Raw genomic sequence first — 27,983 nt, 5'->3', positions numbered from 1 at the left:
GCGCGAGCCACCGACCAATCGCAGCCGCGTTATCCCCACCGTGCTAACGTCGACAGCGTCTACGTTTGGTGGGGAGAGTGGCACCTGGTGGACAGCTGCCCCTTACCTGGCCACGACACACCGGGCCACCCCGTGCGCCAACGCGGGGAAGCAGGGGTGGACTACTCGCTCGCTGCCTTTTCGATCCGAGAGGCGCGGGGTTGGAAATTCGAACTGGTCGCCGACTGCACGAGCATTGATCCTGCTAGACGCGATTACTTTTTTCCTCTCTGCGGCTGTGTGTGCTTCTACCCCGCACGGACAGACCGAGAGGAAGAGCATTTTCGAGCCGGACACCCGACCATCGCTTTCGGCTCAGACGGGCCGACACCGCTCCGGTATGGATTTTTTTCGCGAGTCGATGACTCGCGCGAGTTGGTGCTCGCGCTGTCTGCGAGACGTCTCCCGGAAATTTGAAAATGGAAATTACGCGCGTATCTGGACCTTAGCCAGAGTCAGTGTGTATTAAATCTTACTTGTATGTATTACGTATGTATCATTGAACGTATTAAGTCACGCTTTCCACAGTTCAAGTGAGAGAAAATCAAAGCTGCAAAAAAGAAGTTATGTTACAATATCGACAAGATATGGATTTGATATCATTTCTATTCGATATTACGTTGAAAGCTGGGTGATTTAGAACGAGGAAAATCTACCATTAGAAAGAGTGAAAGATATGACGCGGGAAACACGTAAAATGTTATTCTTTTTTAAACAAAATGGATACACTCTGGCTGTGACTTCCGGACATTAAATTTGGCGTGTTAAGAAGATCCTATTGATCTTCGGTCATTTTTGTCAATGATTATTACTTCTTTACGCTTGATGACTTTTCAATGAAAATATGTATCGTAATCTCTAAAATAAAATCGTTCCTTCATTTTATTATCGTAGCTATTTATCGATAACGCGCGTAAAACTTTGCTATATGTTAACTTTAAAAATAGATGTTTTTGTATTAATAAATATTTTTACCAGGTTACTCTCAACATTTTATCCACCAAAATATAGTATCTAACGATTGAACTTGTAGAACCATTAATTAATAATGAGCTACTTGAAACGACCACGCGACAACACCCACTCAGTAGATCTGCTATATTTCTACGCTAGCGATCAATGTTCAGCTGTGCCATCATTAGCACAGGCTTCCACCATTAACTAATATCTGATTTAATTTCTAAAACGTCGATGTTCCATCTTAAAATACGCATCAGCCGATGAATACTTCTATAATTTATAAATAACACTAGCGAATTAAATAATCGATCATTAAATAAACATTCCATCGTCGAAAAGAAAAATGGAATATACAAATTTCGTAATAAGGTCGCTTCTCTTAAACTTCCCAGTAACATCCGCTGGCTTTATAAATGCGATCGCATTAATAAAGTAGAACGAGACTTCCCGACGACGCAGCTAGTGCCAGATTCACGATTTTGCGTTAAGAATGATTCATAAGGGGTCGTAGATCGCAGATTTCCCAGCGACTCGCGGCCGTTGAATGAGTTCGATACAATTATTCGATTTAGTTATTCACGTTTCGACCATCCATTGCGAGCTCTGGAAGAGAAAATTGGAGCACGGTGATGCTGTGATACGTGAAACTTATGATCCGCCCCAGTGATACGGAAATATGTAAATAGAGTTGTAGGAGCATCATGGGTGAAGCATGGTCGGTATTCTGCGTTGAAAACGGTCCAAATGGCAGCGTTTGCGATCATGAATAATGCAGCTCGTACAGGAAGAGTGTGCACCGAGATATCGTAAGTAGAATTTAGAGTCCCTCGGAAAAACAGGACGCGAGTTCCACCGAGTGCAGCCGTATACGTGTTCGCCAAATTGTTCCTGATTAAACTCGTGGCCAAATAATGAGATCAATGCTTTTTATTATTCCTCTCTTAACGAGGAAATTAATTTATTTTCTTCTCTGCTTACGTAAAACTTTTTGCCATATGTGTTTTATCGATGATCGATTTTTATCGTGGCCTGATGATTGAAGAGTTGAAGAGGGTTAATTATGTAAGGTTTCTTATTAAGATTAAGAAACGAGCTTTTCCGTTTTTGGCGCCTGTATCTTTTACTATTTAAATTCCACCATTCTGGGCGTAATTTTTTTTTAATTATTCCTCGGTTTATTCTTCGTTCCTTCTTAATTAAAGTTTCTTTACTAACAAAAATTTATATCCTCGATTGAACTAATTGTTATTTAAATACAGGATACTTGTAGTATTCTGTAGATAAGAACTTGCAAGTACTGGAATAAATATAGAAATTTATAAGAATAAAATATTGCGATTTTCTATCGTTTTCGAATGCTTAACTTGTTATTTAAAGAACAATAACGCTATTCAAACGTAACATTTCTTTAGAAATGGGAGAAAATAGCGACCTTTGGTATCTCTTCTTATAATTAAATTAACACGATTCGCACTTGTCTCGAATCGGCGAGGCAATGAGCACACGAGCTGTTCGCCGTGACGGTCGAGGCTTGTTTTGGTTTGCCATTTCGAGTTACAGGATCAAAGTACAGACAACGGTAGAAATATCGTGTTTCCATGGGATTCGAGATCCATTTCTGGTCCCATGACAGAGTAATGATGATGACGTTAAGAAACACAAAAAATTGACCGACAAACGAGCAAAACTTTCACCTGCACCGATAATTCCAAAGATAATTATCAGTGTATTTTATTCAACTTTTATTTTGTAAAACTTATCGTACGAAAGACGAAGGAAACAAATACAAAAGTAGTGTCTTGTGTCTTTCGTACCATAAGTTTTACAAAATAAAAGTTAAAGTATCTATCACACTAATCGCTTTTCGACGTAAGAAGGTTAACGATTCCATGTAGAGAATCTTTAGTTGCATCGACTAATGTACTAAAAAATATATGATTCCACAAAAAAAAAAAAAAACAAAATTGACCTTCACATGCCCCTTGCGCAACCATTTACAAAAAAGCTAATAACATCAGAACACGTCGCCCTTAAAGCCATTCAACTTTTGCCCGACACATTTTTCGACATAATTAATAGCGTCGAAAATATTTCAGTTCAAGTCCTTAGATGATTCAATTTCGTATTTCAATTTCATCCTATTAAACTAAATTACGAGCACAATATATAGACATTTTCTCTGCCCTTCTGTCGTACCATTAACGTTCCACGTAAATTGCATATACGTAGATATGTATCGAGTTCTCAGCTGATCTCAATGGACACGAAATCACAAGAAGCTTATACAGGTACCCTTATAACAGAGTTACCTTTCGTAAGAATTTCAAAAAATGTAAATCATCCAATTTTGATGCAAGCCTTGGTTGTCGTCCGGATGACGTCGATGCGGGCTGTACACCGATCATAACGAAAATATCTGTGCCTTGATTTACTATATTCAGAAAGCATCTTGTACCATGTACAAGTATTCGAATATTTCCATGAGCTTGTGCAGTATCAAGTTCCATATCGATAACCGTCGCTGTCGTTCGTGCATGTCACCCTTGAGCCACGTTTCTTCGGCTTTGGCGCGTGCGGAGCGCAACGACGAAGGCGCCGACGTATCGATTTTCGAGTAGACAATTGCTGATCGATCCTTGCTCTCCTGCGATCTGCTACATTGTCTGTTCAATCTAACTTCCGTGCCCTTAACGTCGTTTCCCGTTAGCTCGAAAAGCTGTGAGCTCCAAGATGGCGTACCGATGCAGCCACTCAGTGGCTCGTAAATTGAGTTTCCTGCTGCTGGAAGGATGCAGAGCCTCGCAGGACTGCAATGCGGTTTCCTGCGTGCAGCCTGCACGATAACTTTCTCCATACCGCACCATTTTATTTACCCTGTGTGCCGCTGACGTAATTTCGTCCTCGTTTACTGCATCCCCCGTTGATTTCCGTGGCGCGTTTTGCTTGTCTTTTTAAGTTTCTGATTTATCGGCAAATTGAATTACAATACCAGCGCCATAACCAGACGATAAAAATAACGCGAGCGAGAGCTTCGATCGGGAAATCTATTCCTTAGAAGTTCTTCGACCAATGCGAATTTTCACAAAAACGAGTCTTCTAAAAGTTTCATTTAACGTATTTTCGGTTAACCAACGTCGAAACCTAAAATATGGACTGGCTACCATTCGTTAATTACAGATGTCGCTTGTTAATATATTGCTAATCCATGTGAACGTCGCGTAAATACGTAACTACACGATTTTACGACGATCACTGGTACACGCCAGTACAATTTATTTACACGGCTAATGTTCACAGCAACAGGTTAAACGAAAAATTCAAAGGGGGAACGTTTTACGAGGTCGTGGAGGGCAACGTTTATCGACGAAGGCATTTTTAGAATCTCATTAGCGAGGGATGGCAGATCAGCCCCTTCTCGCTATGGCTATCAACGCGCGACAACCATTTTCACCCTATTCGATTTCATGTCAGCTTTGGAAGATGTCTACTGATCCTTAAACCCTACCCGCATCCCTTCCAGCCTCAAGGATGGTGAAAAAGTAAAAGTAGGTTAAGCGGGCAAGATCGAATATTTATATTCCATTATGCACTCGACCGTGACTCATTATAAAAGTATACAATTAATATCCAATTTTTAACAAACGGATTTCTGCCACAAATTCATCCGCCGCAACAAGATGGAAGAAATAATATTAAAGGAGAAAATAAATTTGACGGAACCGCGTTTCTGACGAACACCGTTGACACTTACAATATTTCACTGTACAGTTAATAATATTTGTTCGACCATGTTTGAGAATCCAGTTTATAGAAGCATAAAGAAAAGGGAACAAGAAATATTCCCTTTTTTCATAAATAGAACAACGAAAATGTAAATGTAAATTGAACAGTAGTTTTTTTTTCTTTTAATAGTAAATAGACATCGTTGGTTACGTAATCGAGTGTTCATTGCAAAACAACGGCGAAACAGAAGCAAAAGGAATAGGAAGCGGGTCAGAGTCAGGTTCTCGGAGAATGGGAAATATGCTCACGGCAGCGTAGCTGCGGCTTCCTTTCGCACATCCTTTTCATCCGGACCGGTGCTCCTCTTGCGTAACGATCGTACGCCAACTAACGGAAACCGTTTGTCCGGTCCACGTCGAACTTACTTTCGATCGTTTGATCGCCGTCCAGCGGGATCGACTTCCTGTCCTGAACGCTCTGATTCTTCGCACTCCTACACCAACACTTGCACCATCTATTCTCCTTATTTTTAACAGGCGAAGGAACGAGTTCTTTCCGTTCTACAACTTCCATCTTGCACAAAAATTGGAAACAATTCATTTCTTAATATATATTCACTTGTTTCGCGAACATTTTCCATCATTTCCTCGAGGTCGAAAATACAAGTGAAAATGAATGGAATTTTTACTTTCATTCGACAGCCCGGATATTATAATTGCTACGGATTACGTTCTAACACCGATTGCTTACTACTATTATTTATTATGTACACGATACGACGATAGAAGCATATCGTTTGTGGTTCTGTGCCACTTGAACGATGACTTCGAGCTTTGATAAACAATTTTCGAAACTTTGCTGATTTTATTTCCTCGTCGCGAACCTTTTTTCATGTTTAAAAATATTAGCATCGTCGAGAATAGATTAATTTAGAAATAACAAAAAGAAGCACATGGTAAATACATCACAACAATCGTTAAATTGATAGATCATCCATTTAACACCGAAACAAGATGAAGATAAATCTATACGATTACTATACTTATATTTAAATCCTTATACATAAATAATAACTTTCACTCAATTCTGAACACTAAATAATAAAGCATCCTACGAATCGCAAAATATCTTCGACCCTAAAGACCTCACTATTAAGACTCTCACTTTCCAATGTACTTTAAATTATACTGCACACTTATCAAATGAATCTAATTGAAATAGTAGTGGGATAAAAAGATATTTTACAGCCTGAGTTATAAAATATGTTGGCGTGAGTCAATTAAAACCCTTATATCCTCTCGATGAGTAAAGTTGTTGCCTACTTGAAACTCGTCGCAACGATAGGGTCGTTAATCGCCAGAGTCTAATTATTAATTAGAATACCGTGGCTGCTTACGAGGTAATATCTGAGCGAAGAAATTACGGAATAATTACATAAAATCGCTGTATAGTGGCTGGTAATTCGTTCGAACCAGCTGTTTTCCCGAGGCCGGCCATTATTGTATTTCCAGCGTACGCGTGCACGCACATACGAAACGAAGCATTGTTTTATGCACGTGAATGCACGAGCGCACGCGTGCCTATTAACCCACGCGTGTAACTGTATGCGATCCAACAGTAATTCACTCATGAATTTTCATCTTTCGTTCTCTTCCTCTTTCTTTTCTTTCTTTTTTTTTCTTTTTTACTAGAAAGCTTGAATAAGCAAAACACGATGATGTACGGAGATTGGGATGTAAATCAAACTATAAATAGACAATTTAGGCTTAAACGTAGTTCGAAACTAAAGATTAAATATCTTCATTTTAAAAGATTGTTACAGTTATTAGGCGTATTGTAATTATTCGCAAATTTTTACTTACATATTTATTTATTTATTCGACTATAAGATTATTTTAATGCAGTTTCGTTAACAATAAAGTCATTAGTGATCACTTAAAGTACATAAATTGTTTGCAAAACTGAATGATAGTTAAATAGAAGGAGTAGGTTTAAGATGCTGCAACGCGTTATGAAAGCTTCCAGAATTATCCAAGTTAGACTATACGTCGACTTTAATATATTTGCATAATAATTTCTCCTTCCAAATTGCATATTTTTTATAAAGTTTCGTGCCACACTAGATTTTTCTGAAAGACTGTTTTCTCCGTTCCTGATATCCTACCATTTCTTAATTTCATCTTTTTAATAGAAATGTCGAGTTTCTAGTTTCTTATACACTATGAATTCTAATTTTGATTTTATTTGCATAACTCATTTTCATCACTATGCTTTATTCGATTACGAGACGGACGAAAATTCAGAGAGGCAACTGGTTGGCTAAGGAGAGGCCTACGATTTCCTAGTTTACGTGGGAAAAGCTGTCAAGTAACACTTAAAGGAACGTCTATGGATAAGTGAACGTTGATTGCGAAAGGGTCGTTCGTTCTTTTTTTGTTTTTGCTTCGATAGGGAACTACCGTTTGAATTATGCTTGCCATTGTTCCTCCGTATGTCGGTGGGCACGGTTGTGCGTGAAACGCACAGGATGCATCTAAAGATGCACGACATCCTGCATCGTGAATTTAAATGAAAACGAAACCAAAATCCAACAACTCGCAATGTCTCGGGTCCATGCGACCGCCGCTCTTCGAAATTTTACCATCATGATAATTTTTCATTGATCGTTGAGATACATTTACCAACCAAAAATTTCCAATTACTCTCTAAATTGTTATCTTATCGTTATTTTCAAGTTAACGCTACACAGATATTAATAGTAGTTTCATCTCGTTTCATAAATATTCGACGCGTTTCTCTGCTGTTTAAATCGTAGAATTTTAAAACGTGCAGTAATTCCAGACTTTTGCCTGTTAATGTATTTCACATTAATGAAGCTTCGTTTCGTAAATTTAATTTGGCAAAGTTCATCGAAGGAGCTGTTCAAATAGAAACTATTTATGAATACGCAGGAGTTTAAACGAGTATCAATTGTTATAGGTAGAAGCTTGTATAACTGTTTTACTGTATGAATAGTCGGGCGAATGAAATTTATTCGTTGTTCGCAAGGAAGCTGTTATTCCATTAAAATATACATTATTCAAGTGGCAACGTTATCTTTGCTTCCCGATTCGATATCTTCTCGATGAAACCGTTTCGTGCTATTGAATTCAATCGCGCGAACAGATTTCAATAAAAGAGTATTCTTTGCAAATATTTATTGTACATAGATAAGAAAAAGAAAAAAAAAAGAATTCTCGAAGCAATTAAATCTCTACATTTAGAACTCAAATGCTACATCCTCCTATTCTCTATACATCACGAAATTGTCAAATTAAAATAAATTCTTGGCCCAGATTTTTCTCCAAAAAGCTCTTCTTCGCGTCTCTCCTTTCGAACAATTCAAATGGTAGGAATTTTCCTTTGAAAAATTTCCCAATTTTTCTATTCAATTCGTGAATTGTCTGCTACCCGGGAACGATTCGAGGGAACAGAAGTTTCCATTATCTTTTCCAACGTTTAATCGTCGCGGTACGATAAAACGCTTCGCGAGTAAACGCCGCGGCTCGAGCAGACGCGCTACTCGCGCGCGAGTAAACAACCGAGCCGTGTCTCCGTTTCCTCGAGGACCGGAGCCCATTGATTTACGAGACCAATGCTCGTTGAAAAACTCCGAAATTACAGACAACGAGCCACCTTGCTTCGTTTAAGCGCCTCTTTTCGCCCATCCTACCAGCTTCCTTCCGATTCTGAACGGTGGAATCGAGGCTAAATGGATAGTTATACATTTGCGCACGTAAAATTTGCTTAAAGTGGATGTTAAGAAGCATTTCGGATTTTACCAGCCATTTGCATAATTTCTGCGATGATTTAAATAGGTTAAATGGTTAAATATTTGCTTAACACATTCGCTGCTGGAATTCAAATATATTTAGGTGGTCGAGTAATTCTGTTAAAAATACAGCTGACAAAATTATTATCGCATTTTTATATTTGTTGTGTTTTGGTCAAATTATTCGCTGAAACTTTTTAAACAGCTAACTGTTGTTGAATATTTAAATGTTTCATTTTTTCGCTGCTGATAACGCGCATGATGCGTCCGTACAATTATGCGGAAAATGCAGTGGTCGCAATTATTCCATCTTTATTTTTGTGCATATTCGTAAAATGATATGTAGAAACTTTTTAAATAGACAGCTGTTGCTTATATATTTAGATGTTTAACACTTTCGCTACTGTTGACGCACAGGGTGCGTCCACGCAATTATTTATCTAGGAAATGCAGCTAACGCAACCGTTGCATTTTTATTTTTGTGTATTTCGATAAAATAGTCCGTACAATGTCTTCAAACTGGTAACTGTTCTTAAACATTTGTTTAATGCGTCAATATGATACTACGAAGTTATCTAAATAACGTGGCTGACGCGAATGTTTCTATTCTTGTCGCGTCTCGAGAAAATTATTTACAGAAAGTTAAAGAAAGTAATCAACAGTCACTTTTGATGAACCAAGTTTCTAAGACGAATGTTTTAAGTTCATGTTAATCGTCCATGCCTGAATCCATTAATAATAAAAAGATCATTTAAACATAATCTCAAGACTCTCAAGGAAAAATAATTTTGTCTCGATCGTACAACGATCTAAAAATTTATCTAACGTAATAAAAAAAAGCACTTTATATTTCACCGTTAGATTTCCTTCGTTACCATTGTGCAACTTCTGATTACCCTACACTGTTCCATATTACGCGTGCACTGTGCTCCAAATTCTCAAGCGTAATTGCGTGGAAATGTCTTCAAGAATCATATCTAACTAGAATCATATCAAAAGTATCTGCTCTTGTGTTGCGCATATTTAATTAGTGCAGCGTTTTTCAAACGACCAGGCCAATTTTACGCGGTTCCAGAGTATACTCTGTCTGTTTCAACGCTAATCGTCAATGTGAACCAGTCTCTCGTGTCTATTTTTTCAAAAGATTGAGATAACTCGAAGAGATAGAGATAGGAGATAGGTTTGTTGATTTAGATGAAGATGATTTCGAAGTAAACGTTTCGTTAAAGTCTTTGCTGACAAATGCTTTTGTAAGATAAAGAAAGGTTCACAGGGGTTTGGTTTAAACAATTCTGATTAGGAGAAAACGTATTGTCCTAGAGCTCATTGTACGATTGTGAGCAACATGAACCATGACCAGCCACGTATTTGGGTTAGCTGTTAAAATAATAAGATACTACGTGAGAGGTTTTACTATCAGTCTGAGAAATGTAAAAGAAATATCATTTGGAAAATATATCGGCTCATATATTGAACCTGATACTAACAGAAGATATTAATATTTCGAAAGATCAAAGGAACAGAGAAATTCATACATAGATACGAGTATGATAATCGAAAAATATTTTCCCAATCGGACGTTCATTTTGCTAGGCGAAATATCAAACTGTACTTATAAATGAAATCACGTTGAAACTAATACGTAATAAACTCGACTTTCCTCAATCCTCTATACAACAAACAAATCCTCTATATTTAGCCAAATAACAAAATTAAAACTTTACTAACAATGCTAAAAATTCGTCTATCGAAATATTATAATAAATAGCCAAAACTATTCCTAACAAATAGACCACCCATTTTTATGCATTTATGGGAAACTCGAAGGTGCGAAAACGCGCACAATTAGCGTACGCTGATAACATGCAAAAAAGTATATAAAATATCCAAAGTAGAGTATTCATTTCCATTTGCCTAGTTACATTCGCAAGAACATAAAAATTCGTAAAAATCCACAGTAACAAATAAGCAATCTTCTTACGAAAATAAAATAACACTTAAATAATAATAATAATAAAATAAATAAAATTACGAGGTAGATATATACCTGAATTACAACCGAACACACACACACACCATCGAATTTGTCATGGTAAAACAAAATTTCGAAATGAAATTTGCTTGACGATCGATAAAAATCGTATGGAGTTGGCCAAGGTGCACGGATTCAAGGATTCAGCATCTGTCTCGCGCCAAGTCTCGACCTCGCCACCGTGCCCCCGTGGATAAGGAGGAGTGTGCAGATGCGTTTCCTATGGGGTAACCCCGTCGGCGGACGGGGATGCGTGCATATAGCATAATGTGAAATAGCGGAAGCGAGCGGCGAATGGCAGGAAGTCGGAGAGACTGGCGCGTGCGCACCCCCCATGAAAATATAGAAGACGCAGGCATTTTAGAAGTGTATTGTCGTCTCGGATTACTATGGCCCCTAAGAAGGGATGGAAGGGATCCCCGAACGGTTGTCAACCTCCTACTTCATGGTTTTACTCGTTCACTTTATCAGATTATATATGTATATATATGGAATGTTAAGGGTAGATGTAGATAGCTATACGTATAGCTAACAGAGTTTAGGTTAATTACGAGTCGATTATTATTATGGTCATATAATGTACGTGTTCTTGTTTATGAGCAAGTTTATGTCTATCCGATTGTTTCGAAATTTTCTCTTGTGTGTAACTGGAAATCAACGCGAAGCTCGAAGGTAGGCGAAAACGGAGAAAAAGTAAAGAAAAATTTCGAGGGTAAACCAGAGTCGAGCGTGTCAATTACCCGTGAAATTTATTTCATCGGTGGGCAAAAATTCTTGTAATCTCGTGTAAATTTACATTTTAGGGAAATTACCATAACTGAGAATTTATTAAATATTTTTCTATGAAATTTCCAAATATTTTTACTCGTTTAAAATTTAAACGAAATCTCTCACGCCCCGAATACCTGGATTAATATTTCTATTAAAAAATTACACCTATCAAAGCACGTAGTTGTACCTACACGGTACAAACTTTCGTCAAAGAAATATCTAATAAACATTCTCGGTAAAAAAAATCTCTTAATAAAGAACAGACAATATACTCTTCGCTAACAAAATTCCCACAAAAAAAAAGGTAGATAGAGCAGTCCTCTAATAAACAAGATTCTATCCAATAAAAAGGAAACGAAATTCTCTGATAAAAGAAATTCGTAATCAAAACTAAAACTTCCTTCCAACACTCTGCCATTAATTTTTCACGAACTTACAGAAATTCCAAATTTTCCCAATCATCTTCGCACCCCTTAATACGCAATTTCTTAACAGATTTTCGACTTTCATTAATAAACAAATAAAATTGCTCGTGAATTCTCGTACTAAGTTCTTGTACAGTTTTGTACGATTGCGGGATGAGAACTGCAGTTTTATAGAACACCCCTTGCAATCCATTGGAAGCCTGCCGCCCCTTCTTCCGCGGAGAGCAGCGCGAACATCTGACAGAGGCATTGACCGAATATACAATCTTTTACTGGGCTTCTTATTTCGGGAAGACAGACGGGCTGCCAGACGAGAAAGGGCCCGAAATTCGCCCTTTCTGCCGGACAGGCAATTAGGAGACCCTCGAGGAAACGGCGCGGCTGCACGGTACTTTCCATTCATGGAATGAAAGATAGTAGACGTAGAAACGTGGTGGTTCGTGCGATTCGACGGATAAGAGTGACGATATTAAACGAAAATAAGGATGATATGTACTTTGAAAGTGGAAATTGATAGGCCGCGAATATTTACGCAAATTCGTGTCTTTATAAATTGAAGAAATGGAATCCATGTGAACATTTGCTTCTTTCTACGTATGCCGTTTGAATAATTATTCGGAAAACATGATAACGTGAAAAATAAAATAAATAAATGTTATCCTCCTATTTATATTGTACAAGTAGAATTACATTCTTGAAGATATCAGCTTATTTCTGCATTTATTATATGCAATTAATCCAATGTCGTTACGACTATGCCGATATAATAAAACTATAAAAATTAAATAAAATTGAACAAAAGGCAGAAGAAATAAGGGAGTAGGAATTTATAACAAGTACGATAGACATTCTGTGCAATTCCTTGGAGATTATGTACCGATATACTCCTATAAAGAAACGATAGTACTAATTTATGACAAAATTACCAATTAATTATACGTCGATTCCATCTTTCGTCAAGTGTGTACCTAAAAACGTTCCAAATGTTTCCCAAAAACCAACCCACCAATCCTTCGATAATAATTCCATCGTTCCTAATAATTGTCCCCTTATCTCGAGCCACGGAATTTCCCTCAATTTACCTCATTCGTGCCATGGACTTTCCCTCAATTTACCTCATTCGTGCCATGGAATTTCCCTCAATTTACCTCACTCGTGCCACGATTTACGATCCATCCTGTACGCACACACTGCGCGGTAAAACGATTAAGTATTCGCCTAACTTCATTTCCACCTAGACCAATTCTATCATAGAAAGTTCGCGTCGCATGTACACGTTTTCGAGCCGAATTCCCGGAGCACGTCGCCTGCAGAACACGCGACATCCTGAGAAAGGGACGGCAATGTGGTAACCTCGAGCAAGGAAGCGGAGATACGGTCCGCAACTCGAGAGCGGAATCGACTTGAGCCGTCGAAGTTGCAGCCGATTCACGAAGCGGTTCGAGGGATTTTGGCGTTCACGCAGGTTGTCGAACTGTTTACCGTGAACAGGATGAAGTTTGGACTCGGACTCGTGCAATCTGTATCGCGACAAATTATCTTTATCCTGTCCCTTCCAATTTTTTCGATACGGAAACGATTCGCGAAACGGCTGGCACGTCTTTTGCGAAGTTAATCTCTTAATGAACTCGTTCGTACACTTCCGCTCGTAACTACATGGGCACATTGCTCGGCTTATACCAACGATGCACGAATATTAGTAAAATATACGAATTAATAACAAGCTGACAAGATATAATATCGCCTTGAGTCTTTTTGTGATTAAATTGCATTAAAAAAGCAAGTATCCGTATACTTCTGAACGGCAGTGTAGATTAGCGAAATGCAAGCACGTGGAAGTGCTTGTGCTCTCAATGTTGCATAAATGATAATAAATTACATTTTTTAAATGCATTTAATTCCACAATTTGAAACGGAATTTTTATGTTAATTTTTGTAGCAGTGTTTAAAGACTGGGTGGAATTAATGTTTGGTTGAAGATGATTTGCAACGTATATTTTTTTAATACTATATGAATAAAGATCATCGTATGTTCACTATTATTATTGGATAAAGACGTATTTAAATCTTCAGTTTGTATTTTCATTTATATTTCAACTTTACTTTCCTTATCGTATTTTCAATTTATTTTTTAAAGTACGTATATATATATGTGTTTCAATAAATTCATCAACTAAATCGTCAATGCCTTGAAAATAATATGTTTGATCTTCGTATTATTTGTTACCTATTTTTCCACGCGCTCCTACTTTTATAAAAACCACATTATCATATTTAATTCAATTTGGATTAGAAAAAGAAGTTGCACGATGTGTCGTTGAAAAGAATTCAGAGCGTGCTCGTGCACGTTACGCGAAGAAGAACCCTCGAAAGGTCTTAACCAGCGAAGACATGGACCTCTGAACGAAGTTGACCTCATTGTATTGTAATTATTCTATTATCATTCAATTCTCTGACGCACGAATACGCGTGAACAGTTAGGCAAGATTATTAGACGAGCGAGAGAAAAGATCATGGAAGTAACGTATACACGTTCGAATGTCTGGTTTATGAGAAAAGTAAAATTAAACGATTTGCAACAAAGTCAGACTGGAAATAAATATTAATAATATCCCATATTATTATTTTTATATCGCATCCTTTTACAAATTTTGATTCGATGTTTTAATTTTCATTCTAATTACGATATCTCGCTTATTCTTCTAAAGAATAATATCACATCTATTAAAACGTTACCACTGAATTAAATATGCAACGCGTTAATAATTACGGAACAATTAATCACGATCAATAAATCGCTCGATAGATCGTTGATCTCTAAGCTGATATTTTAACTTAAAGACGCACAAATGCACAAAATTCACACGATGCGTACAAAATATACAAAGTATCTAAAGCACAGTATAATTGTTATAATTTTTAATAAACAAAATTCTATTAAATTCTGTTCTATGTCTATGAAAGTTGACATAAAAGTCTGCGGTCTAGTCACTGATAAACCTGGCCATCGCGTCTTATGCAAAACCAAACGGTTAGTTATCAACGGTTAGAACATCTAACCATTCGTTCAACGACTCGAATGATGAATGTTACGAAGGATCATGGACGAACAGCTCGCGGAGTATTTAAACAAGATCAACGACACGATCGATTTATCGCAATAGAACACCGGCACCAGAATGAACAGGGAGCAATTAAAAGCAATAGCAGCAGCTGCATACGGGCGTCATCTCGCGCGCGACCATCATTCAGCTGTTACCGTAGCGGCTCGAGACGATATCCTCTGTCTGTGCCATAGTTATCGACAATACTAATAACACCTGTCTCGCGAGAGTCAAGATCCGAATGTTCGTACAATAGAACCCGCGTAAACTCGCGTCTGGATGCGATGCGAGTCGCTTTCTTCTTTTGTCCACGGACAACCGACTCGTTTTCGTCGATTCATACTCGATAATGCGCTGCTATTACCATTCCGTGTGTGGCAATCGTTCGTTCGATGGCCGATATTCGACTGGATAAAAACATTTGAAACACACGAGATTGCTGCACCAAGAGCTACAATTCCTCGATTAATTTTTCGACAACCAAGGGCCGAACACTCAAATCCTTTTGGGTCTGTTTCAACATCAACCTAAAGCATCGAATGCGCGTGCAGCTAACTCATTCGAGATTTCGCAGCTCTTGTCATCTCCTTGCCATCTCCTGTTTCATATATCGAGACACGTAAAGATGTATTTAACACGCTACAAATTGCGGACGATTTAGTTTCCATCTGCAGTTGTACTTACTTGAAATTCTTTAAAACAACGCTTTTGAAATATATTCTAAGGAATCTATTTGGAAAACTTTGAACAACGCCGTGGCTACAAATTCAATGCACCCGCACTGTTGTAGCTATTTTTATTCTCGAGATACGGACTTATCCTTGTGTATACAATGATACTGAAAATCTTCTGAATTCTGGAAGCACGTATCCGCGTATCAGAAATTCGTAAAATAATATTCGCGTGTGTTCGAGCATGTAAAACACGAGTAAGAGCGAGTATGATGTTCTTGGAGCGAAAGGCGCGAAGCCAGGGTCGCTGGTTAAAGGGCAATCACAGCGTAATCGGCTTTTTGGTAGCGACAAAGACTCCCATTATCTCGTTATTCAAATAAACCGCTTGTCACCGACTGCGATTGGGCTATAGGGTGCAGCGAAAGTAGCATTCAACTTGGAGCTAAATCTGATTCTTTATGGCCTCGTAAATATAGATAAATTGTTTTAGGCATTGTGTTGTGAAATGTGTAAAGTCAAATGTAGACATTAAGAACCAAAGAACTGAGAGATGTAATATAACGTAAAATCGGAAATTCGTCCAAGAAAGAGAGGCTGGGGGATTAGGTAAAATAAATAAATAATAAATAAATAAATATAGATAGATTGAAAATGTTCAGTCTATGTGAGTCTATGCGAAAGAAAAGAATAAAGCAAAGTAATTTGGGCCAACTGGAAATATTTGGAAAAAGTAGAAAAGTATGGTTTTATTAAAAAATACCAAGATAAATGTATTATATAGGATTAAACGAGGAACATAGGTTTTATTTAATAAGACTTTTTAACGGTTACAAGCGAGGAAATTTTAATAAAGAGGCATCATGAAGATAAGGTTTCTTTAATAAAAATTGCTACTGTCATTTCGAAGCATCTATAAAAGAAAAAAAAGACTGTAATAAAGATACGTTAAGAAGATAAAGTTTGTAAAATAAAAAATATTACCGTTCTTTTGAAGCACTCGTAGAAGGCAAAAAGAAAAGGACAAGATTTTAATAAAGATGCGTCACGTGGACAAGAAGTTTCTTAATGATACTAATATTATTTTGCAGTTGTTATAAAAGGGAAACGAAAGAAACAGGTTTTAATAAAGGTGTGCCATGTGAACGAAAAGTTCCTCGAATACAACGCGCCGCTATTTTGGAGCTCTTGTAAAAGCAAAAAGGAAGAAAGAAGTTTTAATAAAGAGTTTAAGTAAGGGTTAAAGAAAGTAATATAACGTGAAACCCGAAAGACCATTACTATGTAAAAAATAAATTAATTAAAAATATTATTATTTGCTTCTCGTTGATGTAATCGAAAACTAAAACACTTTTCACACAATTCTTTGATTTCTATTGTCCACCCGACAAGAATAAACCCATACAATGATTCATAAATGAATAACGCAATGCAAAAAGTAGCGGTCGCGTCAATTTCATATTCGAAACTTTATCTTCGCCATTTAATTTTCCATTTCCATCGATTGGTTTGGAAAGCGATCTCAAAGAAGGAGTGAAAATAAACGTTTCGATAAAAGGCGTGCAGCAGGTACCTACTGTTAGCTCGAGAGAAAATCGTTGGCCGGTTATTTTTTAATTATGTTGTAATATCGCAATGTTTATTGCTGCGCGACCGAATTTTTAGCATCTGTAACGGTTTCAACCGCATGCACCTGATCCATTGTAACCGCAAAACCACACAACATCAGTTATCTTACGTGGCGCGTGCAGCGTGCAACTCGCACGTATCTTGCGTGCAAACATTTCCTTTTACGTTTATCATTCCTTTTTCCTCTGTGGATGATACTCCGGGTGAATTAAAAATTATTCGTTCATCGTAGATTATTATTACGTATAGGTGTGTTAAGAGGCAGTTACAAAGATAGTTTAATTCGCTTATTTAGAAAAGTCGCGTGAAGAAAAAGAAGATTCGTTCGAATGGTTGAAACGTGTAATTTGCTAGAATTTTTCTATCGGAGCAAGATAAGATGATCTCGTAATATAAAACGAAATTAAATGCAAGCAGTTTATTATAGATAATGTAGGTACATCACTATGGCAATTTTCACACGATGCATCAAAATAATAAAAATCGTAAACTATAAAATATCGCTGTCGAAGTGACTAACAAAGTTGATAAATATTCCAATACATATAATACAAATAAATTATTCAAAGTTTCAGGCCACTATAAGTAACTATAAATCCAATATTTAAAGTACGAATAAGCATCCAAAGATCACACTGGACAGAAAGAAAAAAAAAGAAAAAGGAAGATCACAGCCGGTGCATAAAAAACCAAGTACATCAGAAACAATAACCGTACGGAGCATTAGATTAATAAGGAGGTATAATAAGTGTAATATCATTGACGAAGTGGCCTGTAATCATCGAGCTATTCAACGCCGTTCACCTTACCATTTTTCTATCCCTCTCTCGTCCGATGAAAAAGAAAAGGAAACTTCGTGGATCGTTTCAGTTTCCTGAATGACCCTCCATAACGCCATGCATATACTTTGCGCATTTTTTAATAATCCATAAACGGCTTATAAGCTCTCGTCTCCTCGATATTATTTATTAACACGAACGGTTGCAGCATTCACAAATTAGATTCTCTCTGCCGACTTGTTACGCGGGGCAGATGTTCGATCCATGGAAGATAGAGACTGGCTTCCATCCCCCGAAAAAAATGCTCTTAGGAGGAACAGGTGCATGTTAAAAAATCCTCTTCGAGTTTCAGAAAGGTGAACGGTTGCATCGGTAGGTTTAAAGGATGCCCTATCCTACTCGAAGAAATCGAGAAGAATTTAACGACGTTACCAAAAGGCAAGGGCTCTTCAATCGTGGCTTTTAGCCGGCGTCTAGAGAAGAACTTATGGAAGAGTTGGCATAGAGCAGTAGATTGGTGGATCATGCAAATTAGCAGACCGGACAGTATGCGAAATTTTGCATGGAGTAGAGTTCGCGAGTTTGCCAAAGTAATCGTAAAATTTTACATCTGCGGATATTACAAGTGGAAGGTGGAAATAAAAAATGAAGTTTTTTATATCTTAGAAACAGTAAGGAAGTTAAATGGATTAAAAGTAAAAATTAGCCCTTGCCCAGAGGAAGTTGCCGGATCGTTATTGCCACCAGCTTTGAATATTTTATCTTATAGTAATAAAATAAAGAACAACGATAAAGGAAAAAAATAGTATCTTCGATATAGTTTGATAAAACAATGATTGGGAATTTGAACGCGAATTTGAACGTAGAAAGTAATAAGTGCGAGATATCTGCAAGAGTCCGAGACCTGTCCCAACCTTTCCCATTCAAAGGTCAAGGATGGAAAAAGCATATTCTGTCTTTAGCTTTTTCTTTTATAAAGATATTTTCTTATTTAGACTATTTAGAAGATTAGAACGTTTGTATACAACTATGAGATATAAAGTATTCATTGAATTTTATTTAATTTTGATGTTGTTAGGAGCATGGAAAATAGAAATTCCTTGAAAGTAATGGATTCTTAAATAGTTTCGAACGAGGAAGCGTCTTTTGTCAAAAGATAGCTGCAAAAGGCGTGATCCTAGGGGATCAGTGCTCGTTTCAAAGGGAAGAAATATAACTTCGGGAAGATCTTCTAGATGCTACAATGTGATTTCCATCTTTCGATGAAAAGTAGATCGAGTGATGAGAAATGAAAAATCTAAAATACGCATAAAAATGTAAAAGTATATTTAGTTCCCAATTACGTAACATTAATGTAGTTAACCGATAATAAAAAATATCCGAGTGAGTGTTTAATTGAAATTCAACGCTAAGAAATAACCACACATCGAAAAATGGAATAGCGTTCTAACAAATTATTATTACGAAACGTCGCGTTTTTTATTTCCTATCGACTGAAATACCAAGGTTAGAGGTATTTCGATATTTTACGATAAATACTTCGGATTTCTCGAACTCGTTACAAGAAACTTTCAACTTTGCCTGCTTATTTGGCAGGGAATAAAGATTCTAAGACACGAAGAAATCTTTTAAATGTCTTCTATGCCAGCGACGTTCACGCAACACCTTTCTATATATCTTCGAGGAACACCTGTATTTCGATCTGTTTTCGGCTTTAAATCATCGAACAGGTAAGAAATCGTGGAAGGTACCGTAGAAGTTAGAAATCAAACCGAGGGACGTGAAATAGATCCAGCTGAGCCTTTCGTAGATTCCTTTTAAAACCTCAGGGGTTCCCTTTAAAGTCACGAAACGTTGAATCCAGTTTTTACGTAAAATAGTACAATTTTAACATATTGTGACCTATGTAATCAAATCCAATTTCTATTAGCTACTAATACTACTACTACCATTGCAGTACAGTTTTAATGTTTCAATAGATTAATATCTACATCTCTCGCATCTCAAAAATTCCATATGGAACTTCGTGGAACCTCGCAAACTCTAGCAATCCAACAGAATCTTCAACTTCTGTAAGACAATGTTCGCTTCATCGACATTCACATCACCCACATCCAATAAAGATTCAAAGCCATTCTTCGTCAAATCTCGATATAAACTAAAATAACTTAAGAGGATCTTCAACTTGCCTCAGATAATACGTATTCACTTCACCAAAATTTACGTCACCTATAGCCTAGAAAGGTTCAAAGCCATTCTTCGTCAGATCTCTATATAAACTGAAACGACTTAAAAGTTGAATCTTCAACTTGCCTAGAGGAATATTCGCATCGTCGACATACAAGCAACTCAAACATCTCAAAACACCGGAGCAACTGTTTATTAAATACAGATAATCTTCTTAACAGTAAATACAGATAATCTGATCTTCTTAAACTAACATTCTTCTGAACACCCACATCGTTCGTACCTGAGAACACCCGCAACAAACTTGGTCAAACCTTTACGCTCTGTACAAAGCCTAACACGCCAGCAGAACTTCCAACGTTCGACTTCCTCGCGCCTCGAACCTCTCGGGAGTGCAATTCTCCATTGACTGGCGATCCAAATAAACCCCATAAACCCCGTTGCGCTGAATCGCCACAAAATCCGTATACCAAGAATCTGAATGAAAATCTAATAAAAGCTGCGCGTGAGCGACGTTACAAGAAAAGGGGAAGAACAAAGGGGAGAAAAAAAGAATTCGCCAGGCCATTCATTAACACAGACGTTCATCATGCTATGCGTGCACTCTCGAACGGGACCCTTGGTAACCTAGCGGGTTCCGAATGAGCCCGGCGGTCGATTAATAATTTACGCGACTAATCGCGGCCCGTATAGCGTCCCTTTTGTCCCCGTTCACCGGGACGCATTTCCGTCACTCTTTTAGGGCCCATTATACGGGACGGAACTTTCTTGGCTCGTCGTGCATGGCGTTTGTTCATCGACCGACTCGACAAAGGCGGCTTGAAAAAGATGCGTGGCAGGTGCGTACGCGTGCCCGTCGTCCAATGGAACACCGCCGTTCACCGGAGGGTCTCTCTTTCTCTTTCTCTCTCTATCTCTGTCTCTGTCTTCAGTCTTCACCCCAGAAAACCTAAAGAAGAGAACCTTCGATGACCAGCTTCAACGGACTTACGGGGGTAGAAGGAACAAGGTGAAGGAAGGAGAAAGAGAAACGAACACGGTGCACCTTGCGCGAAGCCGGTCTCCCAGCCCATTGACAGAATTCCCCTGTTACGTTTCCTCGTGGACGTCCTGCTTCTCCTTTTTTCCGCTTAGCCCGAAAAAGGCGCGGTCCAATTAATTGGCCGGGACCCACTATGTGGGCCACGCGTCTCCGCATCGATGCAAATTATACGAAACGGTATAGGTTGCGATATATAGGAAGGCAGGGCTGTTCGATTCACCTGATCTTCGGTATCTTAGAATTCGATCTTCAACTTCGAGCGAAGCGATGAAATCCGTTTTATATGTGTTATAAGATGCCATTAATCTTCGATACGACAAAGTATGGATAAGTATCATCGTTTCCATCGAAGCAATATCGAACAACTTCTTGTCGCTTCTAACTGCCGCAAACGCCAACTTATGGAAACGTTTTGCCCACCCTGTAGTTTATATAATAATCTTCGCATACCTATTATCGTGAAAGTATAGAATCAATCAAATGTTGAAAATTAGACACAAGAAACACCCTTGTTCCTAAGTCAGCGTAAAGTATCGCATTTCCTTTCCTTTTCCTTTAATTTCAACAACCCTTTTCACATATCACTCGAATTTATCAGCTCGCTTGAACCCCTCTAAAATCCTCGAAAACAAACAACTGTAGCCAAAGATAAGAAATGGAGAAAGAAAAAATAATTAAAGAGTAAAGCCAAATTACGAATACGAGATAAAGTTTCTCCTTACGAAGTTTAATCGAAGGAAGAAACAATTTCGATAAATCGACGATAATATCATGGAATTAACGTCTTGCCCACCATCGTTCTATAGAGCTAAATGAATTTTTGCTTTTAATGACAGACACAATGACGATGATAATCGAAGGAAAACGGAACATACAGCGACGAAGTGACTTTGACTTTCTGCGGTGTATGGGGAATTCGTACGGCCAGACGATAGCCATAAAGGAAATCGAATTCGCAAATCCGACAGGTGAAATGAGAGCGCGGTCAATCGATCATCGAACAAGTCGTTGTCGTTTACCTGATACACATGACCATCATTTTATCGATTTTTACAGTCCGCTGGAATTGCCAGCAGAAACATGTAAGCGTTTCATTATGGGATATTAGAGTGTAATTTACGATAAAGATTTGAAGTACAGCCTTTAGCTGTTGAGTTAAAACCACACAGCAAAGTTTTACTTTTTTAATTAGAATGTTATAAATAAGAAATTGTTCTTACTATTAGTTACCTAAATTATCATTCTATATATATGTATATAGTGATTATTGCAGAATTAAATCCATAGCTTATTATTCCATGTAGCTTTATAAATTGCATTTTAATTTTTCAAATAGTTCGCTAGAGGAAGATGAAGAATTGTTTTTTTATGTCACATATCGACACGAAGCAAGCATTAAAAGCGGTAAGGCTCGTTCGTGACCTGAATACGTTTCTGGACCATTTATAAGGATTGTGAACAAATAATGCAAAAATAACTTGGAAAAACAGACATTCTAATCGTTTGACAATCTTCATCGTTTTTCGTTTCCATATGAATAAGAACAGAATGATTTTTATGTCGCATCTTTTCATTGACATACTCTTTTAGGGTTCTCTATAAAAGAACCAATTACAGATCGATGAATATTGTTTCCCCAATATTGCTGCAATATTATACAAATATTTTAAATATAATACTACCCAATATTCGGTAGATATTATATGATATTAACATCTTAATTCGGGTAACACAACATCGGGATCACACCGGTACTTATATCGCTTTTCAATTTTACTTACAGAGAGGAACAGCCGTTTTACACTGTCAAGTTTATATCGCTACCTTGTTATAAGAATTTCAAAATGCTGTATCACGAAGTCTTCTTGATTTGGACTCCGCAGCTGTTTCCATTACACCGATCGGATCTCGATAAAAACATCGAAATTTACGAAATTGCCAAGGTTGAGGTAACATTGTTGCAAGATGCAACACCTCGATCATCGAATAAAAAGATAATTGTCACGCGACCGAATAATTTTTGTATAATTATTCACGTGACTGGTATAGGTCGGTAACAGATAACAATAATGGTACATGGACGCAAAGCAGGTTGCAATTTTTAATTTCATCGAGGGTATTTGTCAGGGACGATTAATTAATCCGCCGATCCATTGGAATATTAATCAGTTATAGACTCGAGCTGAGTGAAATCGTAATTAATTAATCGTAACTAATTAAAGGTAATTAATTAACACACTTAAGGTTCCAAGAATGGCCAATGTCGTTAAATGAAAAATGTGGCGCGAAGAAAGACGAGATTTAAATAATTCTTTAAATACTTTAAATGTTGTTCATTTATAATTGTGAAGCTACATGAATAATTCTATCTTCTCTGTTTTAATATCTATCGCACAACGTATTACCAGTAGATGAATAATTATGCACGATATAATTAAATACGTAAGACAACTGTTTTCCAACTTCTGCCATATAGCCTTTATACAACATTTTAACGAACAGTAAAAGGATCGATATAATGTCAACCTCCCAACCATCTAATTACAGTGGAATGTAATTCATTTGTCAATATCTCAACTATGCAAAACTGTACCACCCATCTCTGAATTAAATATAAAACAATCGAAACGATATACAGCGGGAGATAAAAGAAGGTTTACCAACTGAGAAATATAAAAAGACATAATTTTACAAAGTGGATTTATATCAAATAAGAGCAACGAATGAATATAAAGTTTTTTTCAGTGCAAAAGTTCATCAATTGCAAACTCTTTTATAATACTGTATGCAACAATATATAAAATATAAAATATTTTTATATATAAAATAAATAATATAAAATATAATAATATAAAATGGTCAAAATTAAATACAAGAGATCTATTCCTTGAAGCTCATACGCTATATTTATATCGATATAACCATAACCACAAAACGACCGCTTCGATGCCACAATTTTGCAACAAATTTTTGGACACTGTTTATCTCCATAGACACGATCGGTTATCTATGTCGACCAGAACCGGCAAAATAACGTCTGTGCACAGGACATCGTGAGCTTCGCGTGCCAGGAAACGTGTAATTCGTGCCGAAATGAGCTAATCGAGGCGGAAAGCGCGTAATAACGAGCCGGTGATGGTGAAAGTATCTCGCGGAATTCAACGATAAATGACGAATGAGAAAGGACAGAAGTAAGAACGGGCACGTGCCGCGCGTCTGTGCCAGAGCTTCGCTGAACGAGCGGTCGTTTTAAGCAAAGTTCATTACCTCCGAGGGAGGACTCTTCTATAAAGGAGTCGGTTGAGTCACGTCGTGTCTCGAGCCATCCTAACCGAGCGGTTCGTTTCGTATTCATCGAAGAGGCAAACAGAGTATTCACGGCAAGACCAGCATTTAATCGAGCTTCACGGAACAAACGTGGACGAACGAGAAAGAAAAAAAGAGAGAGAGAAAGAGAGAGAGAGAGAAATGACTGTGAATGCGAGCGTATTGGGAATAAAATGGCCTTCGTGCGTGGAAACGTCAAGACGATGATGAGTATTCTTGTATCTTAGATCTCAAACTTTCACGATGGTAAGATGTCGTGATGTTGGTTCTTCGGGAACAACTGTGGAGCTGTTGCACTTTGCGCCAATGAAATGTTTCCTAGACATCTTACAGTCTACTTCTTCAGGGAGAAACAGAGGGTTTCAGTGCAAGTGCAACAAATACACGATTGTCCCCAAGAAATCGATATCATACGAGAATATTCGTGCGATAGGAAGTTCTGCTTTGTTGCTCTATTTCGCCATTGATTTGTAACCTACGGAACTATGGAAGAGGTTTTAATTAGGTTTATTGGTGATTTATTAACGATGGTTCGCAATACTGTAAGTTTCAAGTACTCTTCGATACCTAAGATCTTCAATTGTTGATCTGTCTCTTCAAATTTTTATAGAGTTCCATAGAATAGAATATGAATTCAAGTAAAATGTGATTCTAAAGTGAAGTATTTAGTAAAAACCTTTCAACAATTTGAGAATTGTGATCGATAAACGGTTATGAAATTCAAGTAAATTTCATCAAATAAATTAGATATATTTAGATTGAGTTTCTCGAATAAATTACTGACTGATCGTTTGTTTCGTGGATGTTTTACTATAAAGATAATTAAAACAAATTAAAGATTAAAATAAAAATATAAAATATTAAAATAAACTTGAAGACTTCACACGCAAATGGCGATTGTCTTTCCATGATGGTGTTAGAATTTGAAGGATTTGCAAGTGGTTTAAAAATAATTGAATAGAAACTATTAATTACTTAAATCGTAATTATACTGTTTAATACTCTCAGTATGATCCTCGTGTGTTCCCACTACTCTGCCTCGTCCACCGAATGATTCACACTAATCTCGCTCAACCCCAAAACGAACAAAAGCCAGCCTATAAATCCAAAGCCAGCAACTTCAAAAGGAATACCAAGAAACCCCCTTAAGAGTTTAGAAATCTAAGAATACACTTGTCGACGAACAACAGATTCCTCGTGATATTCCAATTTAACATCTCGCGAAGGCAAAAAGAGAAAGCAGAACGTAAATTAAAAGAAGTATAAAGCTCGAAACAAAGGTTCAACCACAAAGCGGGAATTTAGCTTTCTGTGAAATTCGCTGAGATGACAGTTCGCCTAAACAGAAGGTCTTGTACTACCAGCTAGCACCTTGTCCTCTTGGGCGCAACAGGCTTTGAGCGCGAAGCGGAGTCGCGCGTGCACGCGCTGAACACGCGACGTATGGGACTTCCACGGGCCACAGATCAAAGTGAAACTGTTCCAATGCGTGTTCGCAACACTCTGCAGGCGGTTCTCGAATCGATCGAAGGGGAACCAAGTTTCCAGTGGATGAAGATTGAAAAAAAAAAGAAAGAAAGAGAAGAAAAGGAAGGGAAGAGAGAGAGAGAGGAATAAGAGGAATAGAAGGAGGCATTCGAGTTTTCCTTTCGTTAAGTGCTCTCCAATACGCTCCGCTCTGCTCGAGATTCACGATTATCCGCCGCGCTTTAATTCGATATCTGCTTTTCAAAGGAAACTCCTGAAGAAGTGTCCTGGTCGTTGATATTCTCTGTACACAGGGTGTCCCGCGAGTCGTAGAAAATCGATCGGAGGGTAATTCTCCATGTAAAAATAAGTCGAAGGGAAGGAACGAAATATTTTGGTCCGTGGCCTTGTTTTCGAGACAGTCGAGTTTGAAAATTTGTCAAGTAGACTTAAACTTGACGAAGTACAGGCTGAGTACGAGTAAACGATCAGCAGGAGGTTATTCTACATGCGAAAGCAAGTTGGAAACGTGAAATAAAATTTTTCTGTTCAAAGCCTCGATTTCTAGGAAATAAAGTTTGCATATGTTCGGTTAAGAACTAGTCTAGTACACGCATATGATAAAAAACGTTTTTTAAAAAAGTTTCATTTATCTTCGCGCGTAGTTTAACATCTTATCGATTGTTTACTCGTTGTCGTATCACAATTAGTCGAGTTTAGATTACTTGCCAAATTTTTTATTCTGTCTCAGTTGGTCGTCCGCGAATCCAGGGTCACCCTGTATATTACAGTTTCAGGGCTTGAGAGTTTGGTATTGCTATTGGAGGATGATCGATTATACTTGTTTATAAGAGTGGTAACGTTCTAATGCAGAACTAATTCTCAATAATGAAATTATTACTTACATCCTCGGAAGACACCTTAATGACTTCTCTGATTGCAGGTAAAATTGAGATTGTTGCACTTACCTGAAACATAAAACAAATCTGTATTAGTATGACGATACAAGAGTAATTATTCAAGAATATATAAGGCGATTCGCGTATCAATCGTCACGACGACCCTACTTCCCTTAATTAAAAAAGAAATTTACAAAGCTTCCAAATATATTTTCAAATCGCTATTCGTACGTATCCCACGTATCAGAAAGTATTCTTGGATACAACTATGAACTAAAATCAGAATCTGCATTCTACATCCAACCTGCATAACATTTCCTTCACGCGAATTTTTATTATTTTCTTAAAAATCACATTATAAAGACTTCAATAAGAATCCCTGAAGTTCAAGATTTTTTGAAAGTCTAAAATCCTAATATCTTGAAATAAAACGTGTATATTCTGTAATATACGAACAGGCCAGAAACCTCTAAAAACGCAACAGTCTCCAAAAACAAGCTTCTAAACCTATCGTTCCGATATTCAAGCTAAAATAAAATCCCCAAAAGAGTCTGAAAATATCCAAAAGGTCGTATAACGAGTTCTACACAGTGCGATTCTCCACAGAATATTCTATAAGCCCATCCCTCTCTAATCTCTGAAAGCAACCCCGTGCATGAAAAGCTACGTCTCGTGCAGACGTTCCAACTCCCCCCCCCCCTCGGCCTATGAAACAACGAGGTTGTAACATGAAATACGAGTTTCTCGCGGGGGGGAATACGCGAACCCTATGCAATGAAAAATTCAACGTGCAACAGGCGACTGCCAGTTTGAAAAGGTGCAAACATCTGGCGCCAGGGTGGCACCTCGTGCACCATATCGGAATTCAGTGGAAGGGAGGCACGTGATATATATTTGAATAAATCGAAAAGCGGCGGAACGCGTCCCCTTTTCAATTTCGATAGCCTCCCCTAAGCAGAAAGACCAGCTGAAACTCCGAAACTGAAACAACTCTCGATCGAGTACAATGAGCACGATCATTCCAAACACCGGTCATCCCTTTGCTGGTTCGTCGAATGCTGCATCGGACGATCCTCTCGCCACTGATCCATTATTATTTTGCGATCTTGTTATGTTA

The 27,983-nt window shown here is 37.7% G+C and overlaps 1 protein-coding gene across 3 annotated transcripts in view; it reads right to left on the bottom strand.

Annotated features, from left to right (window-relative positions):
* LOC100745126 (protein neuralized) overlaps window positions 1–27,983 on the bottom strand; it is a 123,863-nt gene that overhangs the window by 60,324 nt on the left and 35,556 nt on the right. The gene's annotated exons all lie outside the window — the stretch shown is intronic.

The sequence above is a fragment of the Bombus impatiens genome, unplaced genomic scaffold (assembly GCF_000188095.3).
Source record: "Bombus impatiens unplaced genomic scaffold, BIMP_2.2 scf_0151, whole genome shotgun sequence".
NCBI classification, from domain to species: Eukaryota; Metazoa; Arthropoda; class Insecta; order Hymenoptera; family Apidae; genus Bombus; species Bombus impatiens.
This window is presented reverse-complemented; position numbering and strand designations above follow the sequence as displayed.